This window comes from Carcharodon carcharias (genome assembly GCF_017639515.1).
Source record: "Carcharodon carcharias isolate sCarCar2 chromosome 35 unlocalized genomic scaffold, sCarCar2.pri SUPER_35_unloc_1, whole genome shotgun sequence".
Classification (NCBI taxonomy): Eukaryota; Metazoa; Chordata; class Chondrichthyes; order Lamniformes; family Lamnidae; genus Carcharodon; species Carcharodon carcharias.
Genome location: NW_024470701.1, coordinates 2,838,773 through 2,853,859, shown reverse-complemented (window position 1 = coordinate 2,853,859; position 15,087 = coordinate 2,838,773).

The following is a 15,087-nucleotide window of genomic DNA, read 5'->3' as shown; positions in this document are numbered from 1 at the left end:
CTGTTTTAACATCCCAAAGGCCTTTAGAAATTCAAAGTGATTCACATCTATTTTATCGTATCAACAATTTATAATGTTGTTTGTAAATAATTCAGTATAATTGGTCAATAGTGACATTGGTTTTGGAAAATGTGCTGCGTTTGCATGTTCTGCGTATCTAGATTTTTTTGCCATTATTGATTCTTTTTATTCCTTCCATTGACGCTGTGCTGTCTGCTCTAGTGTTCTTTGGACTTGTTTTATTTTCTGACATAAAAACTTAATATGAAAGCCGCCTTTCCGGTCTTTGATGATGTTCTCATTAGTATTAAATAATAGTATCTCTGATGTTTATATTTATTTTCATTTAGATGTTTGGATGAAATCCAGCCAATCCAAATGTTTTGCTTCATTTTTGAACAGCTTATCAAATGCATGCATATAATACATTGGAGTTTTTGATTTGAATTTATTGACTAATATCTGGCAGTTTAATTCACTTCCTCAGAGGTCTCTCTCCCTTCTTCAGGCTCTGAATTCTCATCCACTGGCTCACTCTGCTCCCACTGTCCCACAACACGAGTGACATCCATCCTTCTGAGCTCTGGGCTGTGGTCCATCAGCACATTTCCAGTTTTATCCATTCATTGCTCCAAACCCCAGTAAACCCGAACTACCCTTAAACTAACAGTGGAAAGGATTTCGCCTGACAGACAGCATGAGACCATTTTCCAGCCTGTTTGCACCCACCACCTCCTGGTAATCAGCGGAGTCCGTTTGGAAATGAATTGTTTAGCTTGAAGGTTTAAACATCAACAAATGCCATAATGTTGGATACCTTTCAAAAATTGTTCAAAAATTGTTGAATAGATTATTGAAGATTACAACCAACAGACTCACTTTCCTGAAGGTTGCAGTTAGAGAACACTCAGGGTGGCCACTGGGCTGTTGCAGTTAAGGACAAGCAGCAGGGTGGCCAGGTCTGGTGAAAATTCAAGATTCCTCACCTGATTCCTGTAAGGGATCCTACTGGCATCTGTGTCTGGGGTGAAACATTTTCTTATTCCATATCCTGCACCCTGGACATGGATGTCCTCCCAATACTATTTAGGCTTTGGGCTGGGGATGTGAACTGGCATCCATACTGTTTCAGCTCCGCTGGTGGGAGCATTGATCAATAATTATATTTCATACTACCTTAGTTGCTGAGTATTTGAATGACCCCGTTGTTCCTGGCATGTTCATGCTCATTTCCAGCAGTTTCCTTATCCACAGGTTCTAAAACCTGGCAACTTTAGACAATTGTTGGTATCCTCTTCAGGCACTGGCTCTCATACTGTTCCTGATTCTCCCTCATTCCCCATCTTTTGAATTAGTAATCTGTTCTGACAACTCCAGCACCATGTCCAGAAATTTCCCCTCGCCGGATTCATCTGTTCCAGTTCCCCCAGTTCCTTATCGGACCCTTAGTCCTCTGTCCATCTAATTCCACATTTTGCTGCCAGAAATTTCCTTCTATTCATCAGGAACAACCCCGGTTATCGTCTTTATCATCTAATTAATTTTACTCTTTCATCCTTACATCAAGGAAGAATCCAAATCTCTGGTCCGTTTTAGCTTCAACCCAACATCCCATTCTGTTAAGGCTCCAAATGATACAGGAGTAGAAAACTGGGATTTAAACACAATGCTGAACAATTAATGGATTTTAAAGCTAACATATTTCCAAAGTGGAGTCTGGGCATATTTCAAAGTCGTCATCTCTAAATCTATTGCTTTTCAAATTATTTAATTCTTTTTGAAATACAATCATTAACTAAGAAGAGTGCAATTATACATAATTGAGTTACCGATAGTTGAGTTCTCTAGTCATTTTCAAAAATTTCAGTATGCTTAATGAGATTGCGTTCTGTCCATCTGGAAGCAATCTTCATTTTTAATTCAGCGTTAGGTAAATATGGCATCTTAACAATCTCAGCTAACTACAGTGAATATAATGCAAAATGTCACAAAATAATGTCATTGCTGAAGATACAGGGCATTCTATTAAATGCTGCTGAATGAAAAATTGCTACTTCACCCTGGTTAAAATATTCAGTCACACCCAGCATCTGCTCCTCTTCAGCTTTCGGCGTAAGTACAGGACATGTTACAACTGAACATTTATCTCTCTCTGTTCCACTTTCCAAATTCAAAAACACACTTTGCAAGTGAAAAGTGAAATGCTTGAGTTTCTCGCAAGTCAGTCACTGTGTTCGCTGCTCACAATAGACTGTGGGAGAGAGAGATGAATAGAGAGAGAGAGAGGGATGTGATGTGATCCCAGGCTATTGATATGTAACTGAGTATTGTCTCATTCCCAGACGGCGATTTGGACCACGGGGACACGGGGGGGTGAGAGAAACTGACGAAATCTGGTCCCCGTTTGATGTGTGGGGTGGTGGGGGGTTGGTGGGGCCTGGTTCTGATCTTGATAGGAATGGTCTGATTCAGAGGGGAGACCGTGTGTGTGTTTGTGAGGGGTGGGGGGGTGGGGGAGTGGGGGTGGAGGTCTGATCCAGAACGGGGTATGATCATGACGGAGATCTAACATTGTGGGCTGTGGTGCTTTCCTCCTTAGCACTGTCTGACACTTTGGGAACTGAAGGTGAAGGAACCCTTAGGAGGAAGTGACCAGAATATGATAGAATTTTCCGTGCAATTTGAGAGGAAAAAGCTGGAATCAGATGTAAAGATATTACAGTTTAATAAAGGCAACTACAGAGGCATGAGGGAGGAGCTGGCCAGGATTGACTGGGAGATCAGCATAGCAGGAAAGACAATGAAACAGCAATGGCAGGAGCTTCTCGGAGTGATTTTGGAGACACAGCAAAAATTCATCCCTAGGAAGAAGAAGCATACTAAAGGGAGGACGAGGCAACCATGGCTGACAAGAGAAGTCAGGGACAGCATAAAAGCTAAAGGAAAAGCATACAATGTGGCGAAGAGCAGTTGGAAACCAGGAGATTGGGAAGTCTACAAAGACAAAGAGAGGACAACTAAAAAAGAAATAAGGAGGGAGAAAATTAAATATGAGGGTAAACTAGCCAGTAACATAAAAGAAGATTGCAAGGGATTTTTTAGTTATACAAAGGATAAGAGAGAGGCAAAAGTGGACATTAAGCTACTGGAAAATGACGCTGGAGAAGCAGTAGTGGGGAACAAAGGAATGGCGGAGGAACTGAATTGGTACATTGCATCAGTCTTCACGGTGGAAGAAGCGATTATCATCCCCAAAGTTCAAGAGAGTCGGGGGACAGAGGTGAGTATGGTGGTCAGTACCAAGGAGAAGGTGCTAGGAAAACTGCAAGGTCTGAAGTTGGATAAATCACCTGGACCAGATGGATTACACCCCAGAGTTCAGAAGGAGATAGCTGAAGAGATAGTGAAGGCATTAGTGGTGATCTTTCTGGAATTACTGGAGTTAGGGAGGGTCCCAGAAACTGGAAAATTGCTAATGTAACCCCCCCCCCCACCCCGTTTAAGAAGGCAGTGAGGCAAAAGGTGGGAAATTAAAGGCCAATTAGCCTGACCTCAGTCGTTGGTAAGAGTTTAGAGTCCATTATTAAGGATGAGATTTCAGAATACTTGGAAGTGCTTGGTAAAATAGCGCAAAGTCAGAATGGTGTCATCAAGGGGAGTTCATGCTTGACAAATCTGTTAGAATTCTTTGAGGAGGTAACGAGTAAGTTAGACAAAGGAGAGCCAATGGATGTTATCTACTTGAACTTCAAGAAGGCCTTTGACAAGGTGCTGCACAAGAAGCTGCTCAGTAAGATAAGAGCCCATGGTACTAGCAAGAGGCAAGGTACTATCATGGATAGACGATTGGCTGCTTGGCAGGAGGCAGAGAGTGGGGATAAGGGGGTCCTTCTCAGGATGGTGGCCGATGACTAGTCGAGTTCCGCAGGGGTCATTGTTGGGACCACAACTTTTCACTTTATACATTAATGAACTAGATGAAGGAACTGAGGGCATCCTGGCTAAGTTTACAGATGATACAAAAATAGGTGGAGGGGCAGGTAGTACTGAGGAGGTGGGGAGGCTGCAGAAGGATTTGGACAGGTAGAGAATGGTCAATGAAGTGGATGGAAGGCAGATGGAATACAACGTGGGCAAGTATGAGGTTATGCACTTTGGTAGGAAGAATAGAGGCATATTCTAAATGCGGAGAGAATTCAGAAATCTGTAGTGCAAAGGGACTTGGGAGTCCTAGTCCAGGATTCTCTTAATCAGGATCAACCCATGCAGGTTGAGTCAGTAGTTAGGGAGGCAAATGCAATGTTGGCATTTATTTCGAAAGGACTAGAATATAAAAGCATGGATGTGCTGCTGAGGCTTTATAAGACTCTGGTCAGACGACATTTCGAATATTGAGAGCAATTCTGGGCCCTGTATCTCAGGAAGGATGTTCTGGCCCTGGAGACGGTCCAGAGGAGGTTCACGAGAACGATCCCAGTAATGAAAGGCTTAATATATGAGGAATATTTGAGGACTCTGGGTCTATACTCGATGGTATTTTGAAGGATGAAGGGGGATCTGATTGAAACTTACAGAATACTGAAAGGCCTGGATAGACAGATATATATGGAATTCATTGCCACAAAAGGCTGTGGAGGCCAGGTCATTGAGTGTATTTAAGACCGAGATAGATAGGCTCTTGATTGGTAAGGGGATCAAAGGTTACAGGGAGAAGGCGGGAGAATGGGGTTGAGAAACTTATCAGCCATGATTGAATGGCAGAGCAGACTCGATTGGCCGAATGGTCTAATTTCTGTTCCGGTCTTATGGTCTTATGGAGTGGATGTGGGGAGATGTTTCCATTAGTAGGAGAGGCTCGGACCCGATGGCACAGCCTCAGTGTAAGGGGAAGACCTTATAGAACAGAGATGAGGAGAAACTTCTTTAGCCAGAGAGTGGTGAATCTGTGGAATTCGTTGCCACAGAAGGCTGTGGAGGCCAGGTCATTGAGTGTATTTAAGACTGAGATAGATAGGCTCTTGAATGGTAAGGGGATGAAAGGTTACGTGGAGAAGGTGGGAGAATGGGGTTGAGAAACTTATCAGCCATGATTGAATGGTGGAGAAGAGTGGATGTGCCGAATAGCCTAATTTCTGCTCCTATGTCTTATGGTCTTATGGCATTATGATATTCTTCCACGGAGTGTTTCTGAACCTGAAGATGGGTCTGTTCCCAGGCAGGGCTGTTGACCCTCAAGCCGCCTGATCCTGATGTTGGGCCGGGGTGACTGAGCCTGAGGGGTCCGATTCTGAGCGGTTGTAATCACGGAAAGCTTTAATTTTAAATTGTTGACTGAATATTGTCTTCGCTGGCAAGATTAGCATTTATTGCCCACCATTAATTTCAGCTTGAGAATGTGGTTGGAGCTGCCTGCTTGAACCGTTGAATTCCACGTGGTTTAGGAACACCCACAGTCTTGTTGGGAAGTGGGTTGCATGATTTTGACCCAATGACAATGAAGGGAAGGCTGACACATTTCCACATCAAATGTTGCGTGGCTTGGATGGGAAATTCCAGCTGGTGGAGCTTCCATGTCTCTGTTGCCCTTGTGCATATAAATCTCTGCGGCCTTGGGTTTTGAAAGATTCTGCCTAAGGAGGCTTCGTGAGTTTCTGCAGTGCATCTTGTAGCTGGCACACTCTCTTATTGCAGTTCGTCAGTGGTTACGGGAGTGAATGTTTGTGGAAGTGGTGTCAATCAAGCAGGCTGCTTTGTCTATGTGATGTCCATCTTCTCGGGTGTTGTTGGAGCTGCACTTATCCAGGAAAACGGGGAATATTCCATCACACTCCTGACATGCACCTTGTGATGTGGGGAACATCCAAACCTGGATGGCTATATTTCTGGGATGCCTGGGACCAGGGAAGCGCCTGTAACTGTAGCAGCTCATATCCTTGGAAGACATGATTTGGGGATAGTCTGAAAAAGAAGATTGTCTATTCGGGAAGCTAGTGTGACATGAGGAGTGTTTTTGGAGAGGGTCTGTTCATATGAATGGTGTTAAAAAGGTAGTGTCTGAATTTGGAGAAAGTCTATTCATGGGAAGAATGAGACATGGGGCATGGAGGAGCCTGAATTTGGAGAGGGTGTACACCGGCGATCAGATTTCCCTACGGAGACTCGGAAGCTGGAGAGGGTTCATTCCAGGCAGGAACGTTCCCTGTGGATTGTCCGAACCTGGAGGACTATTCCTGAAAAGAGTCCGGACAGGAGATTTTTGGAAGCGAGCGAGCTTTTGTTTCTCGGAAGTGTTCCTTCGAGAGCGGCCGAACTTGAAGGTGTTCTATTCCCAGTGTGAATGTAAGTGGGGCATTGTCTGAAACTGGACAGGGAATTTACCTTGGGAAAAATTTGCAATGGGGGAAGTCCGAATCTGGAGGCTGTCCATTACTGACAAGTTTGAGAACTCAGCTGGTTCTGAATGAGGAGAGGGTATACAATGTCGAATTTTTTCTGTGGGCATGGTCCCAAATTGGAGGAGGTCTATTCCTGGGAAGAGTGTGCTGTTTGCCTGGTCCAAACCTGGACAGTGTCTACTCCTGGGATGAATAAGCTGCGGGCATAGTCCAAATCTGGAGAGGGCCTGTTCCTGGGATAAGTGAGATGTGGGGATGGTCCGGACTTGCAGGGCATCTATTCCTGGCAAGAGAGTGCTGCAGGGGTGGCCCGGACCTGGAGAGGGTTTACTCCTGCAGAAGTGTACATCTTGGATTGGGTCCAAAGTGGAGAAGTTCCATTCCTGGGAAGCGAATTTCATAGGGATTCAACAAACCTGGAGTGAGAGTCTCTTAGGGGGAAAAGTGTCTCCTGGAATATGTGAACTTGGAGAGCTTATACTCCAGGGAAGAGTTTGCTATGTAGCAGTTGGGGTGCTTTCATTCCTGGGCCTTTTTTTACCCTGAGGAGTGGCCAACATTTTGAGGGTCTGTTCCTAAGAGGAGTGTGACCTGGGAAGCAGCTGATCCTGAAGACAGCCTATTCCTGGGAAGTATGTGAACTTCGGAGGGGCCAGTTCTGGATGGGAATATTCCTGAGGAGGCTATATTGGTAATTTTCAAAACCTGGTGGAGAACTATTAGAGGGAAGAGTTTGCTCGAGAAACTGTTCAAGATGGGAGAGTGCTTGCTCCAGGGAAGAAAGTGATTTAAGGAGTGTCCAGTAACATAGAGGCTCGACTCCTGAGAATTGTTTTATTCTTTAAGTGTTGTGGCCTTCACTTGCTAGGACAGCATTAAATGCTCAGCCCTAGTTGTCCTTGAGAAGGTGTTAGTGAGCTGCTTCTTGAGCGGCCAGAGTCCATGCTGTGTAAGTACACTCAATGGATTTAGGAAGGCAGTTCCAGAACATTGGCCCAGCGCCAGTGAAGTAACGGCCGATACATTTCAGGTCAGGAAGATGAGTGAATTGGAGGGAAACTTCCATGTGGTGACATTGCCATCTACTTGCTGCCCTTTTCCTTCTAGAAGGTTGCGGTCGCTTGCTTGGAAGATGTTGTTTGAGGAGACTTGGTCAGTTGCTGCAGTGTATCTTTTAGATAGTCTGCACTGCTGCTACTGTGCATCGGTGATGAACGAAGGGAATCTTTACGGATGGGATGCCAAACAAGCAGCCTGCTTTGCCCTGGGCTGTGTTAAGCATATTCAGTGTTGTGGGAGCTAAAATCGTCCGGGCAAGTGGGAGAATGCCATCACACTCCTGACTTGTGATTTGTAGATGGTGGAGAAATTTTCGGGAGGAAGGAGGTGAGTTACTGATCGCAGGATTCCTAGCCTTTGACCTGCACTTGTAGCCACAGTATTTATATGGCTAAACCAGTTCAGCTTCTGGGCAATGGTTGATAGCGGGTTTTCATCAATAGTACTGCCATTGAACGACAAGGGGCGATGGCTAGATTCTCTCTTGGTGAAAATGCTTATTAAAGTACTTGTGAGTTGCAAATTGTTACTCCCCACTTGTCAGCCCAAGTCTGCACATTGCCCAGGACTTGCTGCATTTGGACACGGGCTGCTTCAGTATCTGAAGTTTCTAAAATGCTGCTGAACATTGTGCTCTCCTCAGTGAACATCTCCACTTCCGTCCTTCTGTTGGACGGAAGCTCCTCGATGAAACAGATAACGATGGTTGGCCGAGGGCACAATCCTGAGGCTCCCCTTCAGAAAGGCCCAGGAGCCGAGATGACTGACCGCCAACTGCCAGAAACATATTTCTTTGTGCTAGGTATGAATCCAACCAGAGGGGAGTTTTCCCCCTGATTCCCATTGACAACCGTTTAGCGAAGGCACTTTGATGCCGGCCTGAATTAACTCTGTAAACTGGATTAAATCAGGAACTTCCAATATGATTCATATATTTAAATGACCATTTTCCTGCCTCTGACGTCAACTTAATTGGTTTGTATTTCTCACTTTCATATTGCTCCCTTCTTAAATGTTGCGGTTACAATTGTTGCATTCCAGTCTACAATTTTAATTTCTAACACCACGCCCCCGTCCTCCATCTCTCCTCGCACCCTTTATTGGCCCTGAAACCCTGTGCTTGCTGCCTGGATCAGGCACGGAGAAGGTCAAAACATTAATATCCAGGATCCTCTCCTCTCTCTCTCTGGCAGTTAATTTACTGGGAATTGTGATCCTGTGCCGTGGAAAGTGTGGACTCTCTACTTGCACCACTCGCTACATGGTGGCCATGGCAACAGCGGATCTCCTGGTCATTATCGCAGACCCCATACTGAACCAAATCAACAGTTATTATTTCCCAGTGACTTTCCTGGACATCACCCATGTGTGTCGTATTCGCGCTGTCCTGCTGCTTGCAGCCACGGACTGTTCCGTCTGGTTCACTGTCAATTTCTCCTTTGACCGATTTGTGGCCATTAGTTGCCAGAAGCTGAAAAGAGAATATTGCACCGGGAAAACAGCGGCTGTGGTTCTAGCGACAACCGGTATCCTGCTCTGTTTAAAGAACGTCCCCTGGTACTTTTCATTTGAAGCTACAGAGATAATCGACAATATTCCGCGTTTCTGTCAGACAAAGCCAAGCTATTATACTGCTCCCGGATGGGTTGGATTTTCCTGGTTTGAGAAACTTTTAACCCCATTGCTCCCATTCGGTTTAATTCTGCTGATCAACGCTCTGACTGTCAGACACATTTTAGTGACCAGTCGAGTCCGGAAGGGACTGAGGGCTCAGAGTAAGGGAGAGAATCGCAGTGACCCAGAGATGGAGAGCAGGAGGAAGTCTATGATTTTACTCTTCACCATATCCGGCACCTTCATCCTCCTGTGGTCAGTGTATGTTATAAAATTCTTCTATATTGATGTGAGAGGATCACTTTACCTCAATGTTTCTGAATATATATTACAAGAGTTCGGATTTATGCTGCGGAGTTTAAGTTGCTGCACAAATACATTTATTTATGGGGTTACTCAGTCCAAGCTCAGAGTGCAGATCAAGAATGTGGTAATATACCCGGTTACATTAATTATTCAATTAATGAAGAAAATGACTGACAGCTGCCCCAGCCAATCACATATCTCCTCCCGCTGGCGGACAGCTGCGTAAACCAAAAAGGGAGCTCCGCATGATGACGGACCCAGCGTCAGCCAATCCGAGAGATCCACCCCTTACTGACAGCTGGTTGTACCAATCAGCGGATCAGCCGCATGACTGACACACACGTCAGCCAATGCGGCAGCTTCAGCTTTTCACCCACAGCAGCCTCAGACATTCAAGGAGCGCCACTCGCTGACTGACTGCTGCCTCAGCCAATCAAAGTGTCCTTCCGGCTGACTGACAGTTGCCTCAGCCAATCAAGGAGCTGCAGTCTTGTGCTCACTGTTACATTGGGCACTCAGGATGTTCTTCTTCTGTCCCAACAGCCGCAACAGTAAATCAAGGATAATCAAATGCTGACTGAGTGTTCAGCCTTTAATTTCATTACACCCGTTGGCTGTAAACAGATTCATCCAATCACGGTGCTGCAAGCAGTGACTCAGAGAGTTCAGCCAATCAGCGAGCTTCAGCCTGTGACCAAAAAGGTTTCAGCCCATCATGGAATTGAAGGCGAATTACCTGGAAAAACTCAGCAGGTCTGGCAGCATCGGCGGAGAAGAAGAGTTGACCTTTCGAGTCCTCATGACCCTTCGACAGAACTTGCCAAGTTCTGTCGAAGGGTCATGAGGACTCGAAACGTCAACTCTTTTCTTCTCCGCCGATGCTGCCAGACCTGCTGAGTTTTTCCAGGTAATTCTGTTTTTGTTTTGGATTTCCAGCATCCGCAGTTTTTTTGTTTTTATCAAGGAATTGAAGCCGATCATTTACAGCCGCATAATCCAATCAGCAAACTCCGACCAATGACTGACTGGACTTCAGACAACCAACAATCCCCAGCTAATTCCCACCCTCTAGCCCAGAGTGTCATCCAATCATAGCGTTCAATCTTTGACTGACAGTTCTTACAGCACAAGGAGGGTCCCCAAATCATGACGGGATCTGCCGTGTCGGATTGGAGTGTTTCAGTTTCAGACTGACAGCTATAATACCAAATCGGAGAGATGCGACTGCGATCGAATTTACTTGAACAGGGAAAATGACTCTTTAAAATCCGACCAAAAGCCGTGCGCATTGCTCAGCTCCGCCCAGCTTCTCGCTGTTCCCTTTGTGATTGACAGCAGCATAAGCCAATCAGTGAGTTGCTTGCATATAATTCACCAAGCGAAATTATGCCGCTTTGTTCGATTTCCACAGTGTCACCACCTTCCCAGCGACATAACGTCATCACGCTCGAACTGGCGAGGGGGCGGGCAATGATCCTCAAAGCGGTGCCGCACTGATAATTACGGCAGTGCAACTAGATTCCATTGATTGGAAATAAAGCGGGATCCAAACGGCAGAAATTTGGAGAATGAAATAGAAGGGACACAGGGAAGGTGAAGGAGGAAATTAAATGACAGGATCACAGCATTCTTACAAAGGAGAAGAAGGACGTTTGGCCCATCATGTCTGCACGGACTCTCTGAATGAACAACACACCGATTTCTATTCTGCAGCCTTCTGTCCATAACTCCGCCCATTCTTCATTTTCAGATAACAGCCGAATACCGGAATGAATGTTTCAATCCATCCTGCCTCCAACACACTCTCAGTCCGTTCATTTCGGACCATATAAAATCACTGCCTGATGAAAAATGATTGAATTATATCATAATTGCTTTTCTCCCTGACTGTTCTAAATTGAGCCCCCTGACTTTCAACGCTTTCACGAAAATGAACAATTGCTTCATATCGAATCTAGATCACTGATGACTTTAAATACCTCTATCAAATCTCCTCTCAGCTTTCTCTTCGAAAGCAAAACAATCCTAACTTCTCTATACTCTCCTCAAAACTGAAGTTTCCTAAACCCTGGGACATTCTCGTGAATCTTATCTATATTACATACAGACACTTCGCATTCCTGGCGAAAGCACAGCGCCCAGCACTCGGCGTACTATTTCCATTGGGGGCCGAACTTGTGATTTACACAAGTTCAACGAAACCTCATTGCTCTTGCACTCTATTTTCACAATAAATATAGCCTCTGATGATGTATGATCGATTTACTGATTTCTTAATATGTCCTTCCAGCTTTAATGACTTGTCCCTCTGCTCTTGCCCCCTTCAGAGATGTATCGTTTATTTTATGCTGTCTCTACTAATGTTCTTGCTGTCAAGATGAATCATTTCACATCTCTCAGCATTGAAATTCTTCTGTTCCCTGCCTACTCATTCCACCAACTTCTCAATGACCTTTTTGAAATACTATTCCTATCCTCCTTACAGTTCATTTTTCTGTTGATTTAGTTGCTTAACATGACCGATACTTTATTACCTTTATGTATCTCCCTATGCAATGTTTCAAGCACACTACAACAATTAACTTCGACTTTATCCTGCGTATTAGTTATCATGTCCAGTGCACTAGTCAAAGTAAATTCACCCCTCTGTGTGCTGGCTCTCAAGTTAACGTTTACAATCAAGATCGAACGTCACATTAAAATGGCCAGTGAAGTTGTTAGACCTGCGTTATTTATATAATTGCGGAGGGTAACTTTAAACAACTGCCATATCCTATAATTGTATGAGTTATGTTTGAAATGCGGCTCTAAATTCAGGAATCAGACCACCAGTTCTCGACGTTTACACCTGAAAGCTGCTAGGTTATACCAAGCACAACTAATTACATGTAAATAAAAGCAAAAAAAAAAAACTGCGGTTGCTGGAAATCCAAAAGAAAAAGAAAAATACCTGAAAAAACTCAGCAGGTCTGACAGCATCTGTGGAGAAGAACAAAGTTAACGTTTCGAGTCCATATGATCCTTCAACAGAACTAAGGAAAAATAGGAAGAGGTGAAATATAAGCTAGTTTAAGGCGGGGAGAGACCAGTGGAGCTGGATAGAGAGCCAGTGATAGGTGGAATAAGCCAAAATATGTCATAGACAAAAGGACAAAGAGGTGTTGAAGGTGGTGGTATTATCAAAGCAATGTGCTAATAGGTGACATTAAGGGTAGAAAGCAGAACGAGCAAGGTACAGGTAGCCCTAGTGGGGGTAAGGGATCCAAATAGGCTCAAATGTAGAGATAAAACAATGGATGGAAATACATTTAAAAATAGTGGAAATAGGTGGGAACATAAAAATCTATATAAATTATTGGTAAAAATGGGGATTGGAAAGGGTTGGGGATGGAGGAGAGAGTTAATGATCTAAAATTGTTGAACTCAATGTTCAGTTCAGAAAGCTGTAAAGTGCCTAGTCAGAAGATGAGCTGCTGTTCCTCTAATTTGCGTTGAGTTTCACTGGAACATTGCAGCAAGCCAAGGACGGACATGTGGGCCTGAGAGCAGGGTGGAGTGTTAAAATGGCAAGCGACAGGGAGCTTTGGGTCACGCTTGTGGACAGAGTGAAGGTGTTCTGCAAAGCGGTCACCCAGTCTGCGTTTGGTCTCTCCAATGTACAGGAAACCACATTGCGAGCTGCAAAAGCAGTAGACTAATTTGAGGGAAGTGCAAGTGAAATGCTGCTACACTTGAAAGGAGTATTTGGACCCTTGAACGTTGAGGAGAGGGGAAGTAAAGGGGCAGGTGTTGCACATTCTGCGGTTGCATGTGAAGGTGCCAAGGGAGGGGGGTTGAGGTGTATGGGGTGATGGAAGAGTGGACCAGTGTGTCATGGAGGGAATGATCCCTGCGGAATGCCGCCGGGGGGTGAAGGGAAGATGTTTTTTGTGGTGGCATCATGCTGGAGGTCGCGGAAATGGTGGAGGATGATCCTTTGAATGCGGAGGCTGGGGGGGTGATAAGTGAGGGCAAGGGGTCCATATTATGGTTCTGGGAGTGAGTGAAAGTATGAGGGTGGATGTGCAGGAGATGGGATGGACACGATGGAGGACCCTGTCAACCACTGTGGCTGGAAAACCTCGGTTAAGGAAGAAGGAAGACATAGCAGAGGAACTGTTTTTGAAAATGGCATCATCAGAACAGATACGATGGAGGCGAAGGAACTGAGAGAATGGGATAGAGTCCTTACAGGAAGCAGGGGTGTGGGGAGCTGTAGTTGAGGTAACTGGGGAGTCGGCAGGCTTGTAATGAATATTTGTGGACAGTCTATCATCTGAAATTGAGACAGAGAGGTCAAGGAAGTGTCAAAGATGGACTAATTATAAATGATGGAGGGGTTGAAATTGGAAGCAAAAGTATTAATTTTTTTCAGGTTTTGACGAAAGCATGAATCAGCACAGAAGCAATCATCGATGTAGCAGAGATAAAAACAACACCCATCTAGGACACTCCACCCCTGTCTGTCCCTCCGTCCCCACCCTTTCTTCCAATCCCAACCCCAGCCGTGTATTCACTATACCCCCTGACCTTCCCCTCTCCAATGCTGAACGTTCAGTGCTCAGCAAAGGACTTAGTTTCATACCCTTGCGCCCTCACCTCAATGAATTTCGGGCTCAGCATGATACTGAACACTTCTTCCGCCGTCTTCGTCTCCGGGCTCACTTCTTTGGGCAGGAGACCTCTCCCAGTTCAACGGATCCTTTTACCCATCTCCAATATTCTCCCTCCACCTGGACCCCTCCCTCTGGATTCTTACCTTCTCTCGATCTTTTCACTGAGAACTGTCGGCGCGACATTAGTCATCTCAATTTCTCTGCTCCTCTCACCCATTCTAACCTGTCTCTCTCTGAACTTACTGCACTCCATTCTCTCAGGTCCAACCCTGACATTGTCATCAAACCCGCTGACAAGGGTGGTGCTGTTGTTGTCTGGCGCACTGACCTCTACCTCGCGGAGGCTGAGCGTCAACTCGCAGACACTTCCTCCTACCTCTCCCTGGACCATGACCCCACCACTGAACATCAAGCCATTGTTTCCAGGACTGTCACTGACCTCATCTCCTCTGGGGATCTCCCTCCCACAGCTTCCAACCTGATAGTCGCCCAACCTCGGACGGCCCGCTTCTATCTCCTACCCAAAATCAACAAACAGAACTGCCCCGGTAGACCGATCGTCTCAGCTTGCTCCTGCCCCACAGAACTCATTTCTCGTTATCTTGACTCCCTTCTCTCTCCCCTTGTCCAGTCCCTTCCCACCTACATCCGGGATTCCTCTGACACCTTACGTCACATCAACAATTTCCAGTTCCCTGGCCCCAACCGCTTCCTCTTCACCATGGACGTCCAATCCCTCTACACCTCCATCCCCCACCAGGATGGTCTGAGGGCCCTTAGCTTCTTCCTCGGACAGAGGCCCGAACAATCCCCATCCACCACTACTCTCCTCTGTCTGGCTGAACTTGTTCTCACACTGAACAATTTCTCCTTCAACTCCTCTCACTTCCTCCAAATAAAAGGTGTGGCTATGGGTACCCGCATGGGCCCCAGCTATGCTTGTCTCTTTATGGGGTATGTGGAACATTCCTTGTTGCAGTCCTACTCCGGCCCCCTTCCACAACTCTTTCTCCGGTACATCGATGATTACTTCGGTGCCGCTTCATGCTCTCGTCAGG